Genomic DNA, 24,681 nt, shown 5'->3' on the forward strand with positions numbered 1-24,681 from the left:
CACCATTTATTGAAGAGACTGTCTTTCCTCCATTGTATAGTCTTGCCACCTTTGTCATAGATTAATTGACCACAGGTGCGTAGGTTTATTTCTGGGCTTTCTGTCCTCTTCTATTGACCTATATTTCTGTTTTTGTGCCAGTAACATACTGTCCTGATGACTGTAGCTTTGTAGTATAGTTTGAAGTCATGGAGCCTGATTCTTCCAGCTCCATTTTTCTTTCTCAAGATTGCTTTGACTATTTGGGGTCTTTTGTGTCTCCATACAAATTTTAAGATTTTTTATTCTAGTACTGTGAAAAATGTCTTTGATAACTTGATAGGCATTGCATTGAATCTATAGATCGCCTTGGGTAGAAGAGTCATTTTGGCAATATTGATTCTTCCAATCCAAGAACATTGTATATTTTTCCAACTGTTTTGTGTCACCTTAAATTTCTTTTGAAAACATTGCCATTGGTATTTTAATAGTGTCTTATAGTTTTCAGAGAGAAGGTCTTTTGTCTCCTTAGATAGGCTTGTTCCTAGGTATTTTATTCTTTCTGATGTGATGATAAATGGGATTGTTTCTTTCTCTTTCAGATTTCTGTGTATAATTTTGAATTCTGCAACATTACTGAATTCATTGATGAGCTCTAGTAGTTTCTGGTAGCAACTTTAGGATTTTCTATGTATACTGTCATGTCATCTGCAAACAGTGAGAGTTTAAATTTTTCTTTTCCAATTTGGATTCCTTTTATTTCTTTTTCTTTTTCTCTGATTGCCATGGCTAGGACTTCCAAAACTATGTTGAACAAAAGTGGTGAGAGTGGACATCCTTGTCTTGTTCCTGATCTTAGAGGAAATGCTTTCAGCTTTTCACCATTGAGTATGATGCTAGATGTAGGTTTGCCATATATAGCCTTTATTATGTTGAGGTATATTCCCTCTGTGCCCACTTTCTGGAGAGTTTTTATCATAAATGGGTGCTGAATTTTGTCAAAAACTTTTTCTGCATCTATGGAGATGATCATATGGTTTTTATTCTTCAGTTTGTTGATGTGGTGTATTACATGATTGATTTGTGAATATTGAAAAATCCTTGCATCCCTGGGATAAACCCCACTTGATCATGGTGTATGATCCTTTTAATGTATTGTTGGATTCAGTTTGCTAGTATTTTGTTGAGGAATTCTGTGTCTATGTTCATCAGTGACATTGGCCTGTAATTGTCTTTTTTTGTCATATCTTTGTCTGTTTTTAATAATCAGGTTGACGGTGGCCTGATAGAATGAGTTTGGCAGTGTTCCTTTCTCTGCAATTTTTTGGAATAGTTTCAGAAGCATAGGTGTTAACTCTTCTCTAAATGTTTGATAGAATTCACCTGTGAAGCCATCTGATCCTGGAATTTTGCTTGTTGGGAGTTTTTTAAATCACGTTTCTGATAACCACAAATCTGACCTCTTTTTCTGAGTTAGTGAATTTGTTTCTGAAATATAATTGACCTACAGCTCTATGTTAGTTCCTTGTGTACAACATAATGATTCAGTATTTCTATACATTTCAAAATTATCACCACAAAATGTCTAGTTACCATCTGTCACCATACAAAGATATTACATTATTGACTATATTCCCCACACAATACATTTCATACCTGTCATTAATTTATTTTGTAACTGGAATTTTGTACCTCTTAATCTCACTCACCTATTTCTCTCATCCCTCTACCTGATTCCTCTCTGGAAACCACCTGTTTGTTCTCTGTGTCTATGACTCTGTTTCTGTTTTGTTGTATTTATTTTTTTAAATTCCACATATAGATGGATTCATACAGTATTTCTCTTTCTCTTTCTGACTTATCTCACTTAGCATAATACCTCTAGGTCCATCCATGTTGTCATAAATGGCAAGATTTCATTCTTTTTCATCGCTCGGTAATATTCCTTTGTTTATATGCCATATCTTTATCCATTAATCTGTCCAGTGGTACTTAGGTTGCTTTTATATTTTGTGTATTTTAAGTAATGCTGCAAAGAACAAAGGGGTAGTATATATCTTTTTGAATTATGGTGTTCATTTTCTTCAGATAAATACACAGAATTGGAATTGCTGAATCATATTATAGTTCCATTTTTAATTTTTTAGGTACCTCCATACTATTTTCTATAGTGGCTGCACTAAATTATACTCCCACAAATAGTGCACAAGTGTTCCTTTTCCTCCATATCCTTGACAACACTTGTTTTTTATTGTCTTTTTTTTTTTTTTTTTTTTGCAGTGTGCGGGCCTCTCACTGTTGGGGCCTCTCCCATTGCGGAGCACAGGCTCTGGACGCGCAGGCTCAGCGGCCATGGCTCACGGGCCTAGCCACTCCACGGCATGTGAGATATTCCTGGACCAGGGCACAAACCCGTGTCCCCTGCATCGGCAGGCGGACTCTCAACCACTGTGCCACCAGGGAAGCCCTATTGTCTTTTTAATAATAGCCCTTCTGAAGATGTGAGGTGATATCTCACTGTTTTTGACTTGTATTTCCATGATTATTTGTGATGTTAAGCATCTTTTCATGTGCCTGTTGGCCATCTGTATATCTTTGGAAAATGTCTATTCTGGCCCTCTGTTGAATTTTTAATTGGGTTGTTTGGTATTTTGATGTTGAGTTGTATGAGTTCTTCATATATTTTTTATATTAACCCCTTATTGCATATATTGTTTAAAAATCTTCACCCATTCAGTAGGCTGCCTTTTCATCTTGTTAATATTTTCTTTCACTGTGCAACAGCTTTTTAGTTTGATATAGTCCCATTTGTTTATTTTTGCATTTGTTACCTTGCCTGAGAAGACATGTCCAACAAAATATTGCTAAGACCTATATCAAAGAGTAACAACTTGTTTTCTCCTAGAAGTTTTATGGTTTCAGTATTTATATTTAAGTCTCTAATCCATTTTGAGTTTATTTTTTTATATGGTGTGAGAAAGAAATGCAGTTTCTTTCTTCTGCATGTAGCTGACCAGTTTCCCAAAACCATTTGTTGAAGAGGCTATCTTTTCTCCATTATATATTCTTGTCTCCTTTTTGTACATTGACTATATAAGTGTGGGTTCAGTTCTGGTCTCTCTGTTCTGTTCCACTGATACATGTGTGTATTTTTGTACTAGCACCATACTGTTTTGCTTGCTGTAGCTTTATAGTATAGAGTTTAAATGAGAGTGCATGATACCTCCAGCTGTGTTCTTCTTTCTCAAAATTGTTTTGACTATTTGTGGCCTTTTATGTTGCCATACAAATTTTATAGTTCTTCTATGGAAAAGGCCATTGGTATTTTAATAGGGATTGCATCAAATCTGTAGATTTCCTTGGGTAATATTGCCATTTGAATAACACTAATTTTTCCAACCCATGAACACAGTATAGCTTTCCATTTGTTACTGTTGTCTTCAATTGCTTTCATTAGTATCTCTTTGTTTTCTGAATACACATATCTTACCTCCTTAGGTAGACTTATTCCTAGGTATTTTTTTTTTTCATTCTAATAGGATTATAAATGGGATTCTCTTCTTAATTTCTCTTTCTGATAGTTTGTTGCTAGTGTATACATATGCAATTAATTTCTGTATATTAATTTCGTATCCTGCAACTTTACAGGGTTCATTGTTGTTGCATTCTAATAGCTTTATGATGATGTCTTTAGGATTTTCTATTTATAATATTATGTCATCTGCAAACAGTAATAGTTTTACTTCTTTCTTTACAATTTGGATTCCTTTTATCTCTCTTTATTTGATTCCTGTGTCTAGTATTTCCATTACTGTGTTGAATAAAATTGGTGAGAGTGAGCATCCTGGCATTTTCCTGATCTTAGCAGAAATGCTTTCAGCTTTTCATTGACAAGAATGATATTAGCTGTGGGCTTGTCATATATAGCCTTTATTTTATGTTGCTGTCCCTTTATACCCATATTCTGGAGAGTTTTTATCATAAATGGATGTTGACTTTTGTTAAAAGTTTTTTCTGTATCTAGTGAGATGATCATATGATTCTTAGTCTTCAGTTTGTGAATGTAGTGTATCACATTGATTAATTTGCAGATATTGAACCATTCTTGTTTCCCTGGGGTAAAGCCAATTTGATCATGGTATATGACCCTTTTAATGTATTGTTGAATTTGGTTTGCTAATATATTATTCAGGTTTTTTCATATATGTTCATCAGTGATATTAGTGTACAATTTTATTTTTTTGTGGTATCTTTGGTTTTGGTATCAGGGTGATGCTGGCCTCATAGAACAAGTTTGGAAGCATTCCTTCCTCTGTAAATTTTTGCAATAGTTTGAGAAAGATAAGTGTTAACTCTTCTTTAAGTGATTGGTAGAATTCACTCCTGAAGCCATCTGGTCCTAGACTTTTGTTTATTGATAGTTTATTTTATTACTGATTCAAGTTCATTACTCGTAATTGGTCTGGTCATACTTTCTATTTCTTTCTGCTTTAGTCTAGGGAGATTGTACCTTTCTAAGAATTTGTCCATTTCTTATAGGTTGTCCATTTTATTGGCCTATAATTGTTTGTAATAATCTCTTAAGATCCTTTGTATTTCTGTGGTATGAGTTGTAACTTCTTTTTCATTTCTGATTTTATTTATTTGGTGCCTCTCTCTTTTTTCTTGATGAGTCTAGCTAAAGGTTTGTCAGTTTCATCTTTTCAAAAAATTAGGTCTTCATTTTATTGATATTTTCTACTGTTTTTAGTCTCTATTTCATTTATTTCTACTCTGATCTTTATGATTGATTTACTTCTATTAATTTTGTGTTTTGTGGTTTTTTTCTCTAGTTCCTTTACGTATAAGTTTAGGTTGTTTATTTTAGATTTTCCTTGTTTTCTAATGTAGGCTTCTATCTCTGTAAACTTCCCTCATAGAACTGCTTATCCTGCATCCTGTAGATTTTTGGATTGTTGTGTTTTTGGTTTCTTTTTTTCTCCAGTTATTTTATTTTTGCTTCCTCTTTGAGTTCTTCAGTAACCCATTGGTTGTTAGTATCATATTGTTTAGTCTCCATGTGTTCTGGGGTTTTTGCAGCTTTTTTCTTGTAGTTGATTTCTAATGGTATGCCATTGTGTTTGGAAAAGATCATTGATATGATTTTGGTCTTCTTAAATTTACTGAGACTATGTATTACCATTTTATATTCAGGCTATCTTAGTTTGAGCTGCTATAACAAATTACCATGGACTTGGTGGCTTAAACAACAACATTTATTACTCACAGTTCTGGAGCCTGAAATGTTCAAAATCAAAGTTCCACCTGATTCAGTATCTGGTATGGACCCTCCTTCTGGTTTGCAGACAGATGCATCTTGTGGTATCCTCATATGACTGAGAGTGAGAGAGCATGTCAACTTTTTGTTATAAGTACACTAATCACATCATAGGGGATCCACCCTCATGACTTCATCTAAACATAACTACCTCCCAAAAGCTCCACCTTCAAATATCATCACACTGGGGATTACGGCTTCAGTGAAAACGAAATAAATCTTGATTCCATTTGGCAGATGTCTTTCACAAGCTTGATGACTTCATTATTCATCTATTTATTTCCCTTTCGATCTTGTTTTGTTATAAAATTGGTAGATGTGCATTCCAATCTTTCATGGAAGGTGGTTTGATGGAGAATTTTGCTTCTATCCTTTAGATTATTACAATATACTTTTCTCTTTAGGAACAATAAAATTGGTGAAAATCCAACCAAAGAGTTGAGCAATAAAAACAGAAACTGCTTCTCATGTAGCATGTGATACCCTATCACCTTATTTGCTCAAATTTCATTTATACTATCTTTTATTATCTTTTTAACTGTCTTTCACCTCCAAAGGGGATAATGGAGATAAGATGTAAAATACAAGAACACATTCAATCATCAGTTCAGTTAAAGTCACAGTGAAGATTCAGAAATCTTTTTTTTTTTAACATCTTTATTGGAGTATAATTGCTTTACAATGGTGTGTTAGTTTCTGCTTTACAACAAAATGAATCAGTTATATATATACATAAGTTCCCATATCTCTTCCCTCTTGCGTCTCCCTCCCTCCCACCCTCCCTATCCCACCCCTCCAGACAGTCACAAAGCACTGAGCTGATCTCCCTGTGCTATGCGGCTGCTTCCCACTAGCTATATACCTTACGTTTGGTAGTGTATATATGTCCATGGCTCTCTCTCACTTTGTCACAGCTTACCTTTCCCCCTCCCCATATCCTCAAGTCCATTCTCTAGTAGGTGTGGCTCTTCATTCCTTTCTTGCCCCTAGGCTCTTCATGACATTTTTTTTCCCTTAAATTCCATATATATGTGTTAGCATACGGTATTTGTCTCTCTCTTTCTGACTTACTTCACTCTATATGACAGACTCTAGGTCTATCCACCTCATTACAAATACTTCAATTTCATTTCTTTTTATGGCTGAGTAATACTCCATTGTATATATGTGCCACATCTTCTTTATCCATTCATCCGATGATGGACACTTAGGTTGTTTCCATCTCCTGGCTATTGTAAATAGAGCAGCAATGAACACTGTGGTACATGACTCTTCTTGAATTATGGTTTTCTCAGGGTATATGCCCAGAACTGGGATTGCTGGTTCATATGGTAGTTCTATTTGTAGTTTTTTAAGGAACCTCCATACTGTTCTCCACAGTGGCTGTATCAATTTACATTCCCACCAACAGTCCAAGAGTGTTCCCTTTTGTCCACGCCCTCTCCAGCATTTATTGTTTCTAGATTTTTGATGATGGCCATTCTGACTGGTGTGAGATAATATCTCATTGTAGTTTTGATTTGCATTTCTCTAATAATTAATGATGTTGAGCATTCTTTCATGTGGTTGTTGGCAGTCCATATATCTTCTTTAGAGAAATGTCTATTTAGCTCTTCTGCCCATTTTTGGACTGGGTTGTTTGTTTTTTTGTTATTAAGCTGCATGAGCTGCTTATAAGTTTTGGAGATTAATCCTTTGTCAGTTGCTTCATTTGCAAATATTTTCTCCCATTCTGAGGGTTGTCTTTTGGTCTTGTTTATGTTTTCCTTTGCTGTGCAAAAGCTTTGAAGTTTCATTAGGTCCCATTTGTTTATTTTTGTTTTTATTTCCATTTCTCTAGGAGGTGAGTCAAAAGGGATCTTGCTGTGATTTATATCATAGAGTATACTGCCTATGTTTTCCTCTAAGAGTTTGATAGTTTCTGGCTGTACATTTACGTCTTTAATCCATTTTGAGCTTATTTTTGTGTATGGTGTTAGGGAGTGATCTAATTTCATACTTTTACATGTCCCTGTCCAGTTTTCCCAGCACCACTTATTGAAGAGGCTGTCCTTTCTCCACTGTACATTCCTGCCACCTTTATCAAAGATAAGGTGACCATATGTGCGTCGGTTAATCTCTGGGCTTTCTATACTGTTCCATTGATCTATCTTTCTGTTTTTGTGCCAGTACCATACTGTCTTGATTACTGTAGCTTTGTAGTATAGTCTGCAGTCAGGAGCCTGATTCCTCCAGCTCCGTTTTTCGTTCTCAAGATTGCTTTGGCTATTCGGGGTCTTTTGTGTTTCCATACAAGTTGTGAAATTTTTTGTTCTAGTTCTGTGAAAAATGCCAGTGGTAGTTTGATAGGGATTGCATTGAATCTGTACATTGCTTTGGATAGTAGAGGCATTTTCACAATGTTGATTCTTCCAATCCAAGAACATGGTATATTTCTCCATCTATTTCTATCATCTTTAATTTCTTTCATCAGTGTCTTATAATTCTCTGCATACAGGTCTTTTGTCTCCTTAGGTAGGTTTATTCCTAGATATTTTATTCTTTTTGTTGCAATGGTAAATGGAAATGTTTTCTTGATTTCATTTTCAGATTTTTCACCGTTAGTGTATAGGAATGCCAGAGATTTCTGTGCATTAGTTTTGTATCCTGCTACTTTACTAAATTCATTGATTAGCTCTAGCAGTTTTCTGGTAGCATCTTTAGGATTCTCTATGTATAGTATCATTTCATCTGCAAACAGTGACAGCTTTACTTCTTCTTTTCCGATTTGGATTCCTTTTATTTCCTTTCCTTCTCTGATTGCTGTGGCTGAAACTTCCAAAACTATGTTGAATAAGAGTGGTGAGCATGGGCAACCTTCTTGTTCCTGATCTTAGTGGAAATGCTTTCAGTTTTTCACCATTGAGGACGATGTTGGCTGTGGGTTTCTCATATACGGCCTTTATTATGTTGAGGATAGTTCCCTCTATGCCTACTTTCTGCAGGGTTTTTATCATAAATGGTGTTGAATTTTGTCGGAAGCTTTCCCTGCATCTATTGAGATGATCATGTGGTTTTTCTCCTTCAATTTGTTAATATGGTGTATCACATTGATTGATTTGTGTATATTGAAGAATCCTTGCATTCCTGGAATAAACCCCACTTGATCATGCTGTATGATTCGTTTAATGTGCTGTTGGATTCTGTTTGCTAGTACTTTGTTGAAAATTTTTGCATCTATGTTCATCAGTGATATTGGCCTGTAGTTTTCTTTCGTTGTGACATCCTTGTCTGGTTTTGGTATCAGGGTGATGGTGGCCTCATAGAATGAGTTTGGGAGTGTTCCTCCCTCTGCCTTATTTTGGAAGAGTTTGAGAAGGATAGGTGTTAGCTTTTCTCTAAATGTTTGATAGAATTCACCTGTGAAGCTATCTGGTCCTGGGCTTTTGTTTGTTGGAAGATTTTTAATTACAGTTTCAATTTCAGTGCTTGTGATTGGTCTGTTCATATTTTCTGTTTATTCCTGATTCAGTCTCGGCAGATTGTGCATTTCTAAAAATTTGTCCATTTCTTCCAGGTTGTCCATTTTATTGGCGTAGAGTTGCTTGTAGTAATCTCTCATGATCTTTTGTATTTTTGCAGTGTCAGTTGTTACTTCTCCTTTTTCATTTCTAATTCTATTGATTTCAGTCTTCTCCCTTTTTTTCTTGATGAGTCTGGCTAATGGTTTATCAATTTTGTTTATCTTCTCAAAGAACCAGCTTTTAGTTTTATTGATCTTTGCTATCATTTCCTTCATTTCTTTTTCATTTATTTCTGATCTGATTTTTACGATTTCTCTCCTTCTGCTAACTTTGGTTTTTTTTTTTGTTCTTCTTCCTCTAATTGCTTTAGGTGCAAGGTTAGGTTCTTTATTCGAGATGTTTCCTGCTTTTTAAGGTAGGCTTGTATTGCTATCAACTTCCATCTTAGAACTGCTTTTACTGCATCCCATAGGTTTTGGGTGGTCGTGTCTCCATTATCATTTGTTTCTAAGGTATTTTTTAATTTCCACTTGCATTTCTTCAGTGATCACTTCGTTATTCAGTAGTGTATTCTTTAGCCTCCATGTGTTTGTATTTTTTACAGATCTTTTCCTGTAATTGATATCTAGTCTCATAGCGTTGTGGTCGGAAAATATACTTGATACAACTTCGATTTTCTAAAATTTACCAAGGCTTGATTTGTGATGCAAGATATGATCTATCCTGGAGAATGTTCCAGGAGCACTAGAGAAAAATGTGTATTCTGTTGTTCTTCGATGGAATGTCCTATAAATATCAATTAAGTCCATCTTGTTTAATGTATCATTTAAAGCTTGTGTTTCCTTATTTATTTTCATTTTGGATGATCTGGCCGTTGGTGAAAGTGGGGTGCTAAAGTCCCCTACTATGAATGTGTTACTGTCGATTTCCCCTTTTATGGCTGTTAGTATTTGCCTTATGTATTGAGGTGCTCCTATATTGGGTGCATAAATATTTACAGTTGTTATATCTTCTTCTTGGATCGGTCCCTTGACCATTATGTAGTGTCCTTCTTTGTCTCTTGTAATAGTCTTTATTTTAAAGTCTATTTTGTCTGATACGAGAATTGCTACTCCAGCTTTCTTTTGGTTTCCATTTGCATGAAACATCTTTTTTCCGTCCCCTTACTTTCAGTCTGTATGTGTCTCTAGGTCTGAAGTGGGTCTCGTGTAGACAACAAATATATGGGTCTTGTTTTTGTATCCATTCAGCCAATCTGTTTCTTTTGCTGGGAGCATTTAATCCATTTACATTTAAGGTAATTATCAATATGTATGTTCCTATTCCTATTTTCTTAATTGTTTTGGGTTCGTCATTATAGGTCTTTTCCTTCTGTTGTGTTTCTTGCCTAGAGAAGTTCCTGTAGCGTTTCTTGTAAAGCTGGTTTGGTGGTGCTGAACTCTCTCAGCTTTTGCTTGTCTGTAAAGGTTTTAATTTCTCCATCAAATCTGAATGAGATCCTAGCTGGGTAGAGTAATCTTGGTTGCAGGTTTTTCTCCTTCATCACTTTAAATATGTCCTGCCAGTCCCTTCTGGCTTGCAGAGTTTCTGCTAAAAAATCAGCTGTTAACCTTATGGGGATTCCCTTGTGTGTTATTTGTTGTTTTTCCCTTCCTGCTTTTAAGATGTTTTCTTTGTATTTAATTTTTGACAGTTTGATTAATATGTGTCTTGGCATATTTCTCCTTGGATTTATCCTCTATGGGACTCTCTGTGCTTCCTGGACTTGATTAACTGTTTCCTTTCCCATATTAGGGAAGTTTTGAACTATAATCTCTTCAAATATTTTCTCAGTCCCTTTCTTTTTCTTTTCTTCTGGAACCCCTATAATTCAAATGTTGGTGTGTTTAATGTTGTCCCAGAGGTCTCTGAGACTGTCCTCAATTCTTTTCATTCTTTTTTCTTTATTCTCTTCTGCAGTAATTATTTCCACTTTTTTATCTTCCAGGTCACTTGTCCATTCTTCTGCCTCAGTTATTCTGCTATTGATCCCATCTAGAGTATTGTTCATTTCATTTATTGTGTTTTTCATCATTGCTTGTTTCCTGTTTAGTTCTTCTAGGTCCTTGTTAAATGTTTCTTGCATTGTCTCTGTTCTATTTCCAAGATTTTGGATCATCTTTACTATCATTATTCTCAATTCTTTTTCAGGTAGACTGCCTATTTCCTCTTCATTTGTTAGGTCTGGTGGGTTTTTATCTTGCTCCTTTATCTGCTGTGTGTTTTTCTGTCTTCTCATTTTGCTTATCTTACTGTGTTTGGTGTCTCCGTTTTGCAGGCTGCAGGTTCGTAGTTCTCGTTGTTTTTGCTGTCTGTCCCCAGTGACTAAGATTGGTTCAGTGGGTTGTGTAGTCTTCCTGGTGGAGGGGACTAGTGCCTGTGTTCTGGTGGATGAGGCTGGATCTTGTCTTTCTGCTGGGCAGGTCCACACCTTGTGGTGTGTTTTGGGGTGTCTGTGGACTTATTCTGATTTTAAGCAGCCTCTCTGCTAATGGGTGGGGTTGTGTTCCTGTCTTGCTAGTTGTTTGGCATAGGATGTTCAGCACTTTAGCTTGCTGGTCGTTGAGTGAAGCTGGGTGATTGTGTTGAGATGGAGATCTCTGGGAGATTTTCGCTGTTTGATATTATGTGGAGCTGGGAGGTCTCTTGTGGGCCAGTGTCCTGAAGTTGGCTCTCCCACCTCAGAGGCACAGCACTGACTCCTGGTTGCAGCACCAAGAGCCTTTCATCCACATGGCTCAGAATAAAAGGGAGAAAGAAAGAATTAGTAGAAATAGAAAAAAAAAGAAAAAAAGGAGGGAAGGAGGGAGTGAGGAAGGAAGGAAGAAGGAGGGAAGGAAGGAAAAAAAGAAAGAAAGAAGATAGATAAAGTAAAATAAAATAAAGTAAGGTAAAATATAATGAAGTTATTAAAATAAAAAAATAATTAAGAGAAAAAAAATGGACAGATAGAGCCCTAGGACAAATGGTGGAAGCAAAACTATACAGACAAAATCTCACATAGAAGCATCCACGTACACACTCACAAAAAGAGGAAAAGGGGAAAAAAATCATAAATCTTGCTCTCAAAGTCCACCTCCTTAATTCGGGATGATCGTTGTCTATTCTTGTATTCCACAGATGCAGGGTACATCAAATTGATTGTGGAGCTTTAATCTGCTGCTTCTGAGGCTGCTGGGAGAGTTCCCTTTCTCTTCTTTGTTCTCACTGCTCCCAGGGGCTCAGCTTTGGATTTGGCCCCGCCTCTGCATGTAGGGCACCAGAGGGCGTCTGTTCTTCACCCAGGATGGAGTTAAAGGAGCCGCTGATTCGGGGGCTCTGGCTCACTCAGGCCGGGGAGAGGGAGGGGTGTGGAGTGCAGGGCGAACCTGCAGCGGCAGAGGCCAGCGTGACATTGCACCAGCCTGAGGCTCTCCATGCATTCTTCCGAGGGAGTTGTCCCTGGTTCTCCGGACCCTGGCAGTGGCGGGTTACACAGGCTCTCCGGAAGGGGGGTGGGGATAGTGACCCGTGCTCACACACAGGCTTCTTGGTGGCAGCAGCAGCAGCCTTAGCATCTCATGCCTGTCCCTGGGGTACACGCTTTTAGCTGCAGCTCACGCCCATCTCTGGAGCTCCCTTATGCAGCGTTCTTAATTCCCTCTCCTTGCGCACCAGGAAATAAAGAGGGAAGAAAAAGTCTCTTGCCTCTTCGGCAGGTCCAGACTTTTCCCCGGACTCCCTCCCGGCCAGCCGTGGCGCACTAACCCCCTGCAGGGCTGTGTTCATGCCACCAACCCCAGTCCTCTCCAGGCGCTCCGACCGAAGCCCGAGCCTCAGCTCCCAGCCCCGCCCACCCTGGCGGGGGAGCAGACAAGCCTCTCAGGCTGGTGAGTGCCGGTCGGCACCGATCCTTCATGCGGGAATCTCTCCGCTTTGCCCCCCGCACCCGTTACTGTGCTCTCCTCCGCGGCTCCGAAGCTTTCCCCCTCTGCCACCCGCAGTCTCTGCCCACGAAGGGGCTTCCTAGTGTGTGGAAACCTTTCCTCCTTCACAGCTCCCTCCCACTGGTGCAAGTCCCGTCCCTATCCTTTTGTCTCTGTTTATTCTTTTTTCTTTTGCCCTACCCAGTTACGTGGGGGGGGGGGGGCGGGTTTCTTGCCTTTTGGGAGGTCTGCAGTCTTCTGCCAGCGTTCAGTAGGTATTCTGTAGTTGTTCCATGTGTATATGTATTTCTGGTGTATCTGTGGGGAGGAAGGTGATTTGCGCGTCTTACTCTTCCACCATCTTCCTGGAAGCTCCTCCATTCAGAAATCTTTGTGAGAGACATTTAGATTTGTTGCTATTTACAGCATGTCAAAATTTTACAAATTCAACTAATAGCTTAAAGCTTTTTATAGTATTTCTATTTCCACTAGTTGTTTTAGTTCCTGCTTATTTACTAACAAACACTTACAAATATCATTTGAATACTTAGCTTTTGCTTTTTCCAAACTGTTGCATATTTTAACCATGACAATGTAGCAACAAATCTCTGGTACCCCACTAGACTTCCCCTTCTAATTAGATTCACTTTGGCTTTTTCTAGATTTCAGGAGCTTTTCAATACTAAATTACTTTTCATATACTTTTTTTTTCAATACTAAATTACTTTTCATATACAGGCCAATACAGCCTCTGAAAAGCCTTGAGGACTTTTCAGAAATGGTAAATGCATAAAATAATCCTTTGAAAAATCATAGAAAATAAGGTCAACAGGTCCCACTGATCTGCATATAGCAAATATTTCTAATTACTACTCTTTTATCTACTTTTTCAACGGACAAGTTTTCAAGCTCTTTGTTTCTCACTTGTCTGTCTACAGTTTAATGACAAAATTGACAAATAACATGACAATACTGTTCCCTTTTAACATCATCATTAATGTTCTTTCTGGAGTATTTCTCTGTTAGAATATTTCCCCTGAGTATGTGCAAATGCTTTTTATTATAATCTTAAAAGCCATTTATGAACAATAAAGTAATTCTATATTTAGATTTTTACTTCACTGTGCTTTCTTACACTCTCTTTATATTGTTTCTTTTCATCTCTTTCCTCCATTTTCAGAATATCTATTCCGCTTTCCTTCTACAGCAGCTTTTTGATAAGTCACTTTTTTAAAAGTGAAATTATAATTTAATCTATTCATAGTATAGTATATTTTATAATGTAATATCTTTCTAATTTTCTAGATTTTGGTAATTTACTTTGTTACATATTATAAATGCATTAATTCCCCAACTTTCTCTAATTGAAGTCAAATATTATTTCCTCTGATACTTAAAATTAATGTTCTACTGTGTTAAAACAAAGTAATTTCTGGTGCTAAGCCTATTTGCAATCAGGCTTTTATAATCGTAAATTTAGCAACCTATTTGGTATACTAGATTTAGTTGTGTTTGTTATCCAAAATACGTAATAATAAAAACTATTATATACAGTTGAACAGCAGTCAGTACAAAATATTTTCCAAACTGTTCGTGTTTCTCATGCCTTTGTTACAATTAAACAAGAGATAATATCCACATATGTTTATTCATATGTCATTCTTTCATTAAGCAACCATTTATCAACTATATGCCTGACCCTGGTCTGTACTTGGGAGACAAATGAGACACAGGAAAAAGCTCCTAATCTCACAATGAAGTGGAGAAAGACAAAATAATTTACAAATATAATGTATATTCTTTAATGAAAGCAGGGTGAAATGATAGGGAGTGACTGGGGGGGCTTCTGAGATAAGATGTTTAGGGAGGGATTTTTGGAAGAAGGAATATTTGAGCTAAGATTTGCATAATAAATAGAAGACAGTCTTACAGGAGAGTTTCATAAATAGAAGACAGTCTTACAGGAGAGTTTCCCAGACTGAGGAAAAGCTAGAATTAAGACCCAGTATAGCAAATACTGTGTCATGCTTAACTATCAGAAACAAAGCTGTGAGTTTGAAGCTTAGAGATTGAAGGCAGATAAGGTACCACATACCCATCCTAGTTCTGCTATCCGAAATAATACATGATCTCCTCTAGATAGCATGTCTTCAAATATTTAGATATAAGGGACAGACTCACAATTTCTCTCTCTAGGTACCAGTATGAAAAATGGTGTAGTATTGAGTGAAGTAATCGGTAAAATAATCTTGAGGGCAATTTAAAGAATCCCACCATCCCTTGCTGAGAGTTTCTATGCTCTGTCCTTAAATAGTGGTGTGTGAGTGTCCGAAAGGACCAGTAGAATGGAAAAACTCTCAAGTTTGGAAAAGAAAGACATTTTCATGGGATGTACCTTATGCTGAGTGAACCTAAAATCAAGACAGAAGTTTGTAAAACAGCAGCAGATGCTCAGAGGAGAGACCAATGCCCAAGATCAAGTAAAAATAGTCTATAGCTGAGAAGTGGCTAGGAGAATGGATTAAGAATAATCAGTTCCAACATTACTGAATGCTGCTTTAAAAAGTAAACTTATATTTGACAACTAATATTCCCTTGAGAGAAAGAAGAGGGAAGAAAAAATCCTTGAACTGAAAGTGACTAAGGCTCTTACAAGTCATAGCAAATTTCAATCGACTGAAATCATACCAGATACCTTTCTGACCACAATGGTATAAAACTGTAAATCAACCAAAGAGGAAACTGGAAAATTTACAAACATGTGGAAACCAAACAACTCACCTGTGAAAAATCAATGGGTTGAAGAAGAAATCAAAAGGAAAATAAAATAATATATCAAAACAAGTAAAACTTGAAACATAACACACCAAAACATTTAGGAGGCCAAAAAGCAGTTCTGAGACAGAAGTTTAGAGTAATAAATGCACATATCAAGAAAATACTTTTCAAATAAACAATTTAATTTTACACCTTAAGAAACTAAAAAAAGAAAAACAAACTAAGCCCAAGTTAGCAGAAGGAAGAAGAAAACAAAGATGAGAGTGGAAATAAATTAAGGAGAGATAAGGAAAAGAATAGAAAAAAATCAAAAGATCAACAGAACTAAGAGCTGGTTACATTGGCAAACCTTTAGCTAGACTAACTTAGAAAATGAAAGAGAGAAGACTCAAAATAAAAATTAAAAAAGGAGACGTAAGTGACACCATAAAAATATACAGAATCATAGGAAATTACTATGAACAATTATATGCCAACAAAAGGGATAACCAAAAGAAATGGATAAATTCCTAGATGCATGTAATTTACAAAGACTGAACCATGATAAAGTAGAAAATCTGAACAGATCAATAACTAGTAAGGAGATTAACTCAATAATCAAAACCCTCCCAACACAGAAAACCCCAAGACCAGAAGGCTTCACTGGTGAATTCTGTCACACATTTAAAGAAGAATTAATTTCAACCCTTATCAAAGTCTTCCCAAAAAATGGAAAAGGAGGGAATACTCATTTGACAAAGTCAGCACTATCTAGACAACAAAGTCAGATAAGGACACAACAAGAAATATATAGACCAATATCCCTGATTAATATAGAGGCAGAAGTTCTTAACAAAATATTAGCACAATTCAATGACACATTAAGCTGATCAAACATCATGGAATTACCCATCAGATGCAAGGATGGTTAAACATATACAAATCAATAAATGTGAAACATCACATTAAAGAATGAAAGAGAAGAAGCTCTCTGGGAAGTTGCAAGATGGCAGAGTCGAAGAATGTGAGCTCACTCCTTGCAAAAACACCAAAATAACAACTAACTGCTAAACAATCATTGAGGAAAAAACGCTGGAACCTACCAAAAAGGATACACTGCATCCAAAGACAAAGAAGAAGCCACAATAAGATGGAAGGAGGGGCGCAATCACGATAAAATAAAATCCCATACCTGCTGGGTGGGTGACCCACAAATTGAAAAACAAGTCACAGAAGTTCTCCCATATGAGTGAAAGTCCTGCGCCCCCATCAGGCCTCCCAGTCTGGGGGTCTGGCACCAGGTGAAGGAACCCCCAGAGAATCTGACTTTGAAGGCCAGTGGGGTGTGATTGCAGGAATTCCACATGACTGTGGGAAACAGAAACTCCACTCTTGGAGGGTGCACACAAGGTCTCGTGCACACCAGGACTCAGGGAAAAAAGCACTGACCTCATAAGGGACTGGGCCAGACCAACCTGCTAGTATTGGAGGGTCTCCTGTGACAGTGGGGGTGGCTGTGGCTCACTGTGAGAACAAAGACACTGGCAGCAGCAGTTCTGGGGAGTACTCATTGGTGAGCCATCATGGCCACCATTCCAGAGGGACAAGACCTAGCACCACATAACAGTGGGCAGGAACCAGTCCCTCCCACCAGGAAGCCTGCATAAGCCTCTTAGACAGCTTCATCCACAAGAGGGCAGACAGGAGAATAAGAAGAACTACAATCCTGCAGCCTGCAGAACGGAAACCGCAAGCAAGGAAAGTTAAACAAAATGAGACAGCAGAGTAATGTGTCCCAGATGAAGGAACAAGATAAAACCCCAGAAAAACAACTAAGTGAAGAAGAGATAGGCAATCTACTGGGGAAAAAATTCAGAGTAATGATAGGGAAGATGATCCAGGATCTCAGAAAAAGAATGGAGGCACAGATCAAGAAGACACAAGAAATGTTCAACAAAGACCTAGAAGAAGAACAAACTAAAAGAGATGAACAATACAATAAATGAAATGAAAAATACACTAGAAGGAATCAATAGCAGAATAACTGAGGATGAAGAATGGATAAGTGAGCTGAAAGAATGGTAGAAATCACTGCAACAGAATAAAATAAAGAAAAAAGAATGAAAAGAAATGACAGTCTAAGAGACCTCTGGGACAAGATTAAACACACCAACATTCACATTATAGGGGTCCCAGAAGGAGAAGAGAGAAAGGACCTGACAAAATATTTGAAGAGGTAATAGCTTAAAACTTCCCTAACATTGGAAAGGAAACAGTCACCCAAGTCCAGGAAGTGCACAGAGTCCCAGGCAGGATAAACCCAAGGAGGAAGAGACCAAAACACATAGTAATCAAATTGACAGAAATCAAAGATAAAATATTAAAAGCAACAAATAACATACAATGGAGCTCCGATAAGGTTATCAGCTGATTTTTCAGCAGAAACTCTGCAGGCAAGAAGGGAGTGGCATGATATATCTAAAGTGATGAAAAGGAAGAACCTACAACCAAGAATACCCAGAAAGGCTCTCATTCAGATTCAAAAGTGCAATCAAAAGCTTTACAGACAAACAAAAGCTAACAGAATTCAATATGACCAGATCAGCTTTGCAACAAATGCTAAAGGAGCCTCTCTAAGTGGGAAAGAAAAGGCCACAACTAGAAACGTAACATAAAGGTAGGAAATCATCTACACACAAATATAATATCAAAACCAGCAATTGTGAGAAGAGAGCACAAATGCAGGATATTGGAAATGCATTTGAGATTAAAAGACCAGCAGCTTAAAAAAATCTTGTTTATATATAACTGTTATATCAAAATCTCATGGTAACGTCAAACTGAAAATCTATGATAGATACAAAAACAAAGAAAAAAGCAATCCAAACACAACACTAAAGATAGTCATCAAATCACAAAAGAAGAAAACAAAAGAGGAAAGGAAGAACAAAGACCTACAAAAGAATCCAAAACAATTAAGAAAATTGTAATAGAACATATATAGTGATAATTACCTTAAACATAAATGGAATAAATGCTCCAACCAAAAGGCATAGACTGGCTGAATGTATACAAAAACAAGACCCGTATATATGCTATCTACAAGAGACCCACTTCAGATCTAGGGACACATACAGACTGAGAGTAAGGAGATGGAAAAATGTATTCCATGCAAATGGAAATCAAAAGAAAGCTGGAGTAGCAATACAGTAAGTCTCCTACATATGAACCTTCAAGTTGTGAACTTTCAAAGATGCAAACTTGAAAAGCATAGGGAGATCAGCTCAGTGCTTTGTGTACACCTAGAGGGGTGGGATAGGGAGGGTGGGAGGCAGACACAAGAGGGAGGAGATATGGGGATATATGTATATGTATAGCTGATTCACTTTGTTATACAGAAGAAACTAACACACCACTGTAAAGCAATTATACTCCAATAAAGATGTTAAGAAAAAAAAGATCAATCCAAGAAGAAGATACAACAATTGTAAATATATATGCATCCAATATAGGAGCACCTCAATATATAAGGCAAATGCTAACAGCCATAAGAAGAGAATTCAACAGTAACACAATAATAGTGGGGGACTTTAACACAATAATAGTGGAGGGCTTTAACACCCCACTTTAATCAATGGACAGATCATCCAGATAGAAGATCAATAAGGAAACACAGGCCTTAAATGACACATTATACCAGATGGACTTAATTGATATTTATAGAGCATTCCATCCAAAAGCAGCAGAATACACATTCTTCTCAAGTGCACACGGAACATTCTCCAGGACTGAACACATGCTGGGTCATGAAGCAAGCTTCAGTAAATTCAAGAAAATTGAAATCATGTCAACATCTTTCCAGACCACAAGGCTATGAGGTTAGAAATCAAGTACAAGAAAAAAAAAACTGTAAAACACCCAAACACATGGAGGCTAAACAGTATGCTACTAAACAACCAATGGATTACTGAAAATATCAAAGAGGAAATTTAAAAATATCTAGAGACAAATGACATTGTAAACAAGATGATCCAAAGCCTATGGGACATACAAAAGCAGTTCTAAGAGGGAAGTTTATAGCAATAAAATCTTACCTCACAAAATAAGAAAAATCTCAACTTAAACTTACACCTAAAGCAACTAGAGAAAGTAGTAAAAACAAAACCCAAAATTAGTAGAAGGAAAGAAATCATAAAGATCAGAGGAGAAATAAATGAAATAGAGACAATGGAAACAATAGCAAAGATGAATGAAACTAAAATCTGGTTCTTTGAAAACATGAACAAATTTGATAAACCTTTAGCCAGACTCATCAAGAAAAAAAAGAGAATGCAAATCAATAAAATTAGAAATGAAAAAGAATTTACAGCTGACACCACAGAAATACAAAAGATCATAAGAGACTACTACAAAAAACTATATGCCAATAAAATGGACAACCTAGAAGAAATGGACAAGTTCTTAGAAAGATAACAACCTTACAAGACTGAACTAGGAAGAAATAGAAAATATGAACATATTAATCTCAAGTACCAAAATTGAAACAGGGATTTAAAAACTTCCAGAAACAAAGTCCAGGAACAGAAGGCTTCAAAGGTGAATTCTAGCGAACATTTAGAGAAGAATTAACACCTATCTTTTGGAAACTATTCCAAAAAATTGTAGAGGAAGGAACACCCCCAAGCACATTCTATGAGGCCACCATCACCTTGATACCAAAACCAGACAAAGATATTATGATCAAAGAAAATTACAGGCCAACACCATTGATAAACATAGATGCAAAATTCCTCACCAAAATACTAGCAAACCAAATTGAAAAATACATGATCAAGTGTAATTTATCCCAGTGATGCAAGGATTTTTCAATATCTGCAAATCAATCATTGTGATACACCACATTAACAAGCTGAAGAATAAAATCCATATGATCATTTTAATAGATGCAGAAAAAGATTTTGACAAACATCAATGCCCATTTATGACAAAAAATCTCCAGAAAGTGGGCACAGAGGGAATATACCTCAAGATAATAAAGGCCATATATGACAAACCTACATCTAGCATCATACTCAACAGTGAAAAGCTGAAAGCATTTCCTCTAAGATCAGGAACAAGACAAAGATGCCCATTCTCACCACTTTTGTTCAATGTAGTTTTGTAAGTCCTAGCCACAGCAATCAGAGAAAAAAAGAAATAAAAGGAATCCAAAATGGAAAGTAAGAAATAAAACTGTCACTGTTTGCAGATGGTATGATAGTATACATAGAAAATCCTAAAGATGCTACCAGAAACTACTAGAGCTCATCAATGAATTCAGTAATGTTGCAGGATATAAAATTAATACAGAGATCTGTTGGATTTCTATACACTAATAACTAAAGATCACAAAGAGAAATTAAAGAAACAATTCCATTTATCATCACATCAGAAAGAAAAAAATACCTAGGAAAAAGCCTACCTAAGGAGGCAAAAGACCGGTACTCAGAAAACTATAAAACACTGATGAAAGAAATTAAAGATGACACAAACAGTTGGAAAGATATACAATCTTCTTGAATTAGAAGAATCAGTATTGTCAAAATGACTATACTACCCAGGGAAATCTACAGATTCAGTGTAATCCCTGTCAAATTACCAAAGACATTTTTCACAGAACTAGGACAAAAAAATCTTAAAATTTGCATGAAGACACAAAAGACCCCAAATAGCCAAAGCAATTTGAGAAAGAAAAACAGAGCTGGAAGAGTCACACTCCTTGACTTCAGACTATACTGCAAAACTACAGTCATCAAAACAGTATGTTCCTGGCACTAAAACAGAAATATAGATCCATGGAACAGGATAGAAAGCCCAGAAACAAACCCACACACCTATGGTCAATTAATGTATGACAAACGAGGCAAGACTATATGATGGAGGAAAGACAGTCTCTTCAATAAATGGTGCTGGGAAAACTGGACAGCTACATGTAAAAAAATGAAATTAGAACATTCTTTAATATCATACACAAAAGTAAACTCAAAATGGATTAAAGACCTAAAGGTAAGACTGGATACTATAAAACTCTTAGAGGAAAACATAGGCTGAACACTCTTTGACATAAATTGCAGCTATATCTTTTTTGATGTGTCTCCTACAGTAATTAGAAATAAAAACAAATATAAAAAAACGGGACCTAATTGAACTCAAAAGCTTTTGCACAGCAAAGGAAACCATAAACCAAACAAAAAGACAACCCACAGAATGGGAGAAAATGCTTGCAAATATGATACGAACAAGGGATTAATCTCCAAAATTTTCAAACAGCTTGTGAGGCTCAATAAAAATAAATAAATAAACCCAATCAAAAAATAGGAAGAAGACCTAAATAGACATTTCTCCAAAAAAGACATACAGATGGTCAAGAGACACATGAAAAGACGCTCAACATGTCTAATTATTAGAGAAATGCAAGTCTAAACTACAATGATCATCTCATACCTGTCAGAATGGGCATCATCAAAAAGTCTACAAACAATAAATGCTGGAGAGAGTGTGGAGAAAAAGGAACCCTTCCACACTATTGGTGGGAATCGTAAATTTGTACAGCCACTATGGAGAACAGTATGCAGGTTCCTTACAAAACTAAAAATAGAGCTACCATATGATCCTGCAATCCTATTCCTGGGCATATATCCAGAGAAATACATGGTTCAAAAGGATACTTGCACCCCAGTGTTTATTGCAGCACTGTTTACAATAGCCAAGACATGGAAGCAACCTAAATGACCATTGACAAATGAATGGATAAAGAAGATGTGGTACATATGTACAAAGGAATATTACTCAGCCATTAAAAAGAATGAAATGATGCCATTTGCAGCAACATGGATGGACGTAGAGATTATCACACTAAACGAAGTAAGTCAGACAGAGAAAAACAAATATATGATATTGCTTATATGTGGATTCTAAAAATATTGACACAAATGAACTTATTTACAAAACAGAAACAGACTCACAGACTTAGAGAATGAACTTATGGTTTCCACAGGGGAATGGCTGGGGGGAGGGATAGACTGGGACTTTGAAATTGACGTGTACTCACGGGTATATTTTAAATTGATAACCAACACAGACCTACTATAAAGCACAGGGAATTCTCCTTAATATCTTGTAATAACATAAATGGGAAAAAATTTTGAAAAAGAACATATATATATATGTATAACTGAATCACTTTGCTGTGCATCTGAAACTAACACAACATTGTTAATCAACTATACTCCAATAGAAAATAAAATTTTTTTAAAAGTATGAAAGGTAAAAAAACACATGATCATCTCAATAGATGCAGAAAAATTATTTGCCGAAGTACAACATCTTTTCATAATAATAATTCTCAAGAATTTAAGTGTAAAAAACACACCTCAACATAATAAAGGTCATATAAAACAAACCCATGGTTAACATACCCAACAGTGAAAGAATTTCCTCAAATACAGGAACTAGACAAGGATGTCCACTCTTATTCAACATAGTATTGGGAGTCCTTGCTAGAGCTATCAGGCAAGATAAAGAAATAAAAGGAATCAAATCAGAAAGGGAGAAAGTAAAATTGTCGTTATTTGCAGATGATATGATCTTATATATAGGAAATCCTAAAGACTCAACCAAAAAACTGTTGGCACAAAATTCTAATGACATTTTTTACAAAAAAAAATTTTTAAATCTTAAAATTCATATGGAACCACAAAAGATTCAGAATAGCCAGAGCAATCATGGGAAAGTAGAACAAGCCTGAGGCATCACACGTCTTGATCTCTAACTATACTACAAAGCTATAGTAGATAAAACATTGTGTACTGGCATAGAAATAGAAACATAGACCAATGAAACAGAATAGGGAGCCTGGAAACAACCTCTTACATATACAGTCAACTAACGTTTAACAAGGGAATCAAGAACACTCAATGCAGAAAGGATAGTCTTTTAAACAAATCGTTCTGGGGAAACTGGATAAACACATGCATAAAAACTAAACTGGGCCCTTATATCACTCACAAAAATTAATTCAAATGAATTAAAGGCTTAAACATAACCTGATACTATAAAATTCCCAGAAGAAAACGTAGAGAAAATCTTCTTGACAATGGTCTTGGCAATGATTTTTTTGGTTATGACACCTAAATCACAGGCAACAAAATCAAAAATCAACAAGTGTGACTATATCAAACTAAAAATCTGCACAGCAAAAGAAACAATTGACAAAATGAGAAGGCAGCCTACAGAATGGGAGGAAATATTTGCAAACTATAGATAAGGGGTTAATATCCAAATTATATAAAGAACTCATACAACTCAATAACAGAAAATAAACTATCTGATTAAGAAATGGGTGGATAAACTGAATAGATATTTCTTCCAAAGAGGACATGCAGATGGACATCAGGTACATGAAAAGATGCTTAAAATCACTAATCATCAGGAAAATGCAAATATTTCACTCTGTCAAATGACTATCATCAAGAAGACAAGAGATAACAAGTGTTGTTGAATATGTGGAGAAAAGGGAACACTCTTACACCGTCAATGGGAATGGTTAGCCACTATGGAAAACAATATGGAGGTTCCTCAAAAAATTAAAATTACAGCACTATAATGATCTATATCATGGTATGATCCAGCAATCCCACTTCTAGGTATATAGCCAAAGGGAATGACAATATAATATCAAACAGATGGCTGCACTTCTATGTCTATTGCAGCATTATTGGATGTATGGATGGCAAAGGACGTTGTGGTATATATATACAATGGAATAATGTTCAGCCATGAGAAAGAAGGAAATCCGGCCTTTTGTGACAAGGTGGATGGAACCTGAGGGCATTATGCTAAGTGATATAAGTCAGATAGAGAAAGACAAACATGGAATAATATCACCTATATGTGGAATCTAAAAAACCTAACTCATAGAAACAGTAGCATGATGTTTACCAGGGGCTGGAGGAGTGGGGGAATTGAGTCGATGCTGTTAAAGGTTACAAATGTGCAACCAGAAGATGAATAAGTTCTGAAGATCTAATGCACAGCATAGCGATTGTAGTTAACAATACTGTCATATACTTCAAAGTTGCCAAGAGATTAGATCTTAAATGTTCTCACCACAAAAAGAAATGATAATTATGTGATGTGATAG

The 24,681-nt window shown here is 36.3% G+C and overlaps 1 long non-coding RNA gene across 1 annotated transcript in view; it reads right to left on the bottom strand.

Moving 5' to 3' along the window:
- Nucleotides 1-24,681, bottom strand: part of LOC137223178 (uncharacterized) — a 105,418-nt gene that overhangs the window by 36,875 nt on the left and 43,862 nt on the right. The window contains exon 2 of the long non-coding RNA XR_010942747.1: nt 12,980-13,061. This is a non-coding gene — a long non-coding RNA (uncharacterized lncRNA). The remainder of the gene's footprint in view (nt 1-12,979; nt 13,062-24,681) is intronic.

The sequence above is a fragment of the Pseudorca crassidens genome, chromosome 4 (genome assembly GCF_039906515.1).
Source record: "Pseudorca crassidens isolate mPseCra1 chromosome 4, mPseCra1.hap1, whole genome shotgun sequence".
NCBI lineage: Eukaryota > Metazoa > Chordata > Mammalia > Artiodactyla > Delphinidae > Pseudorca > Pseudorca crassidens.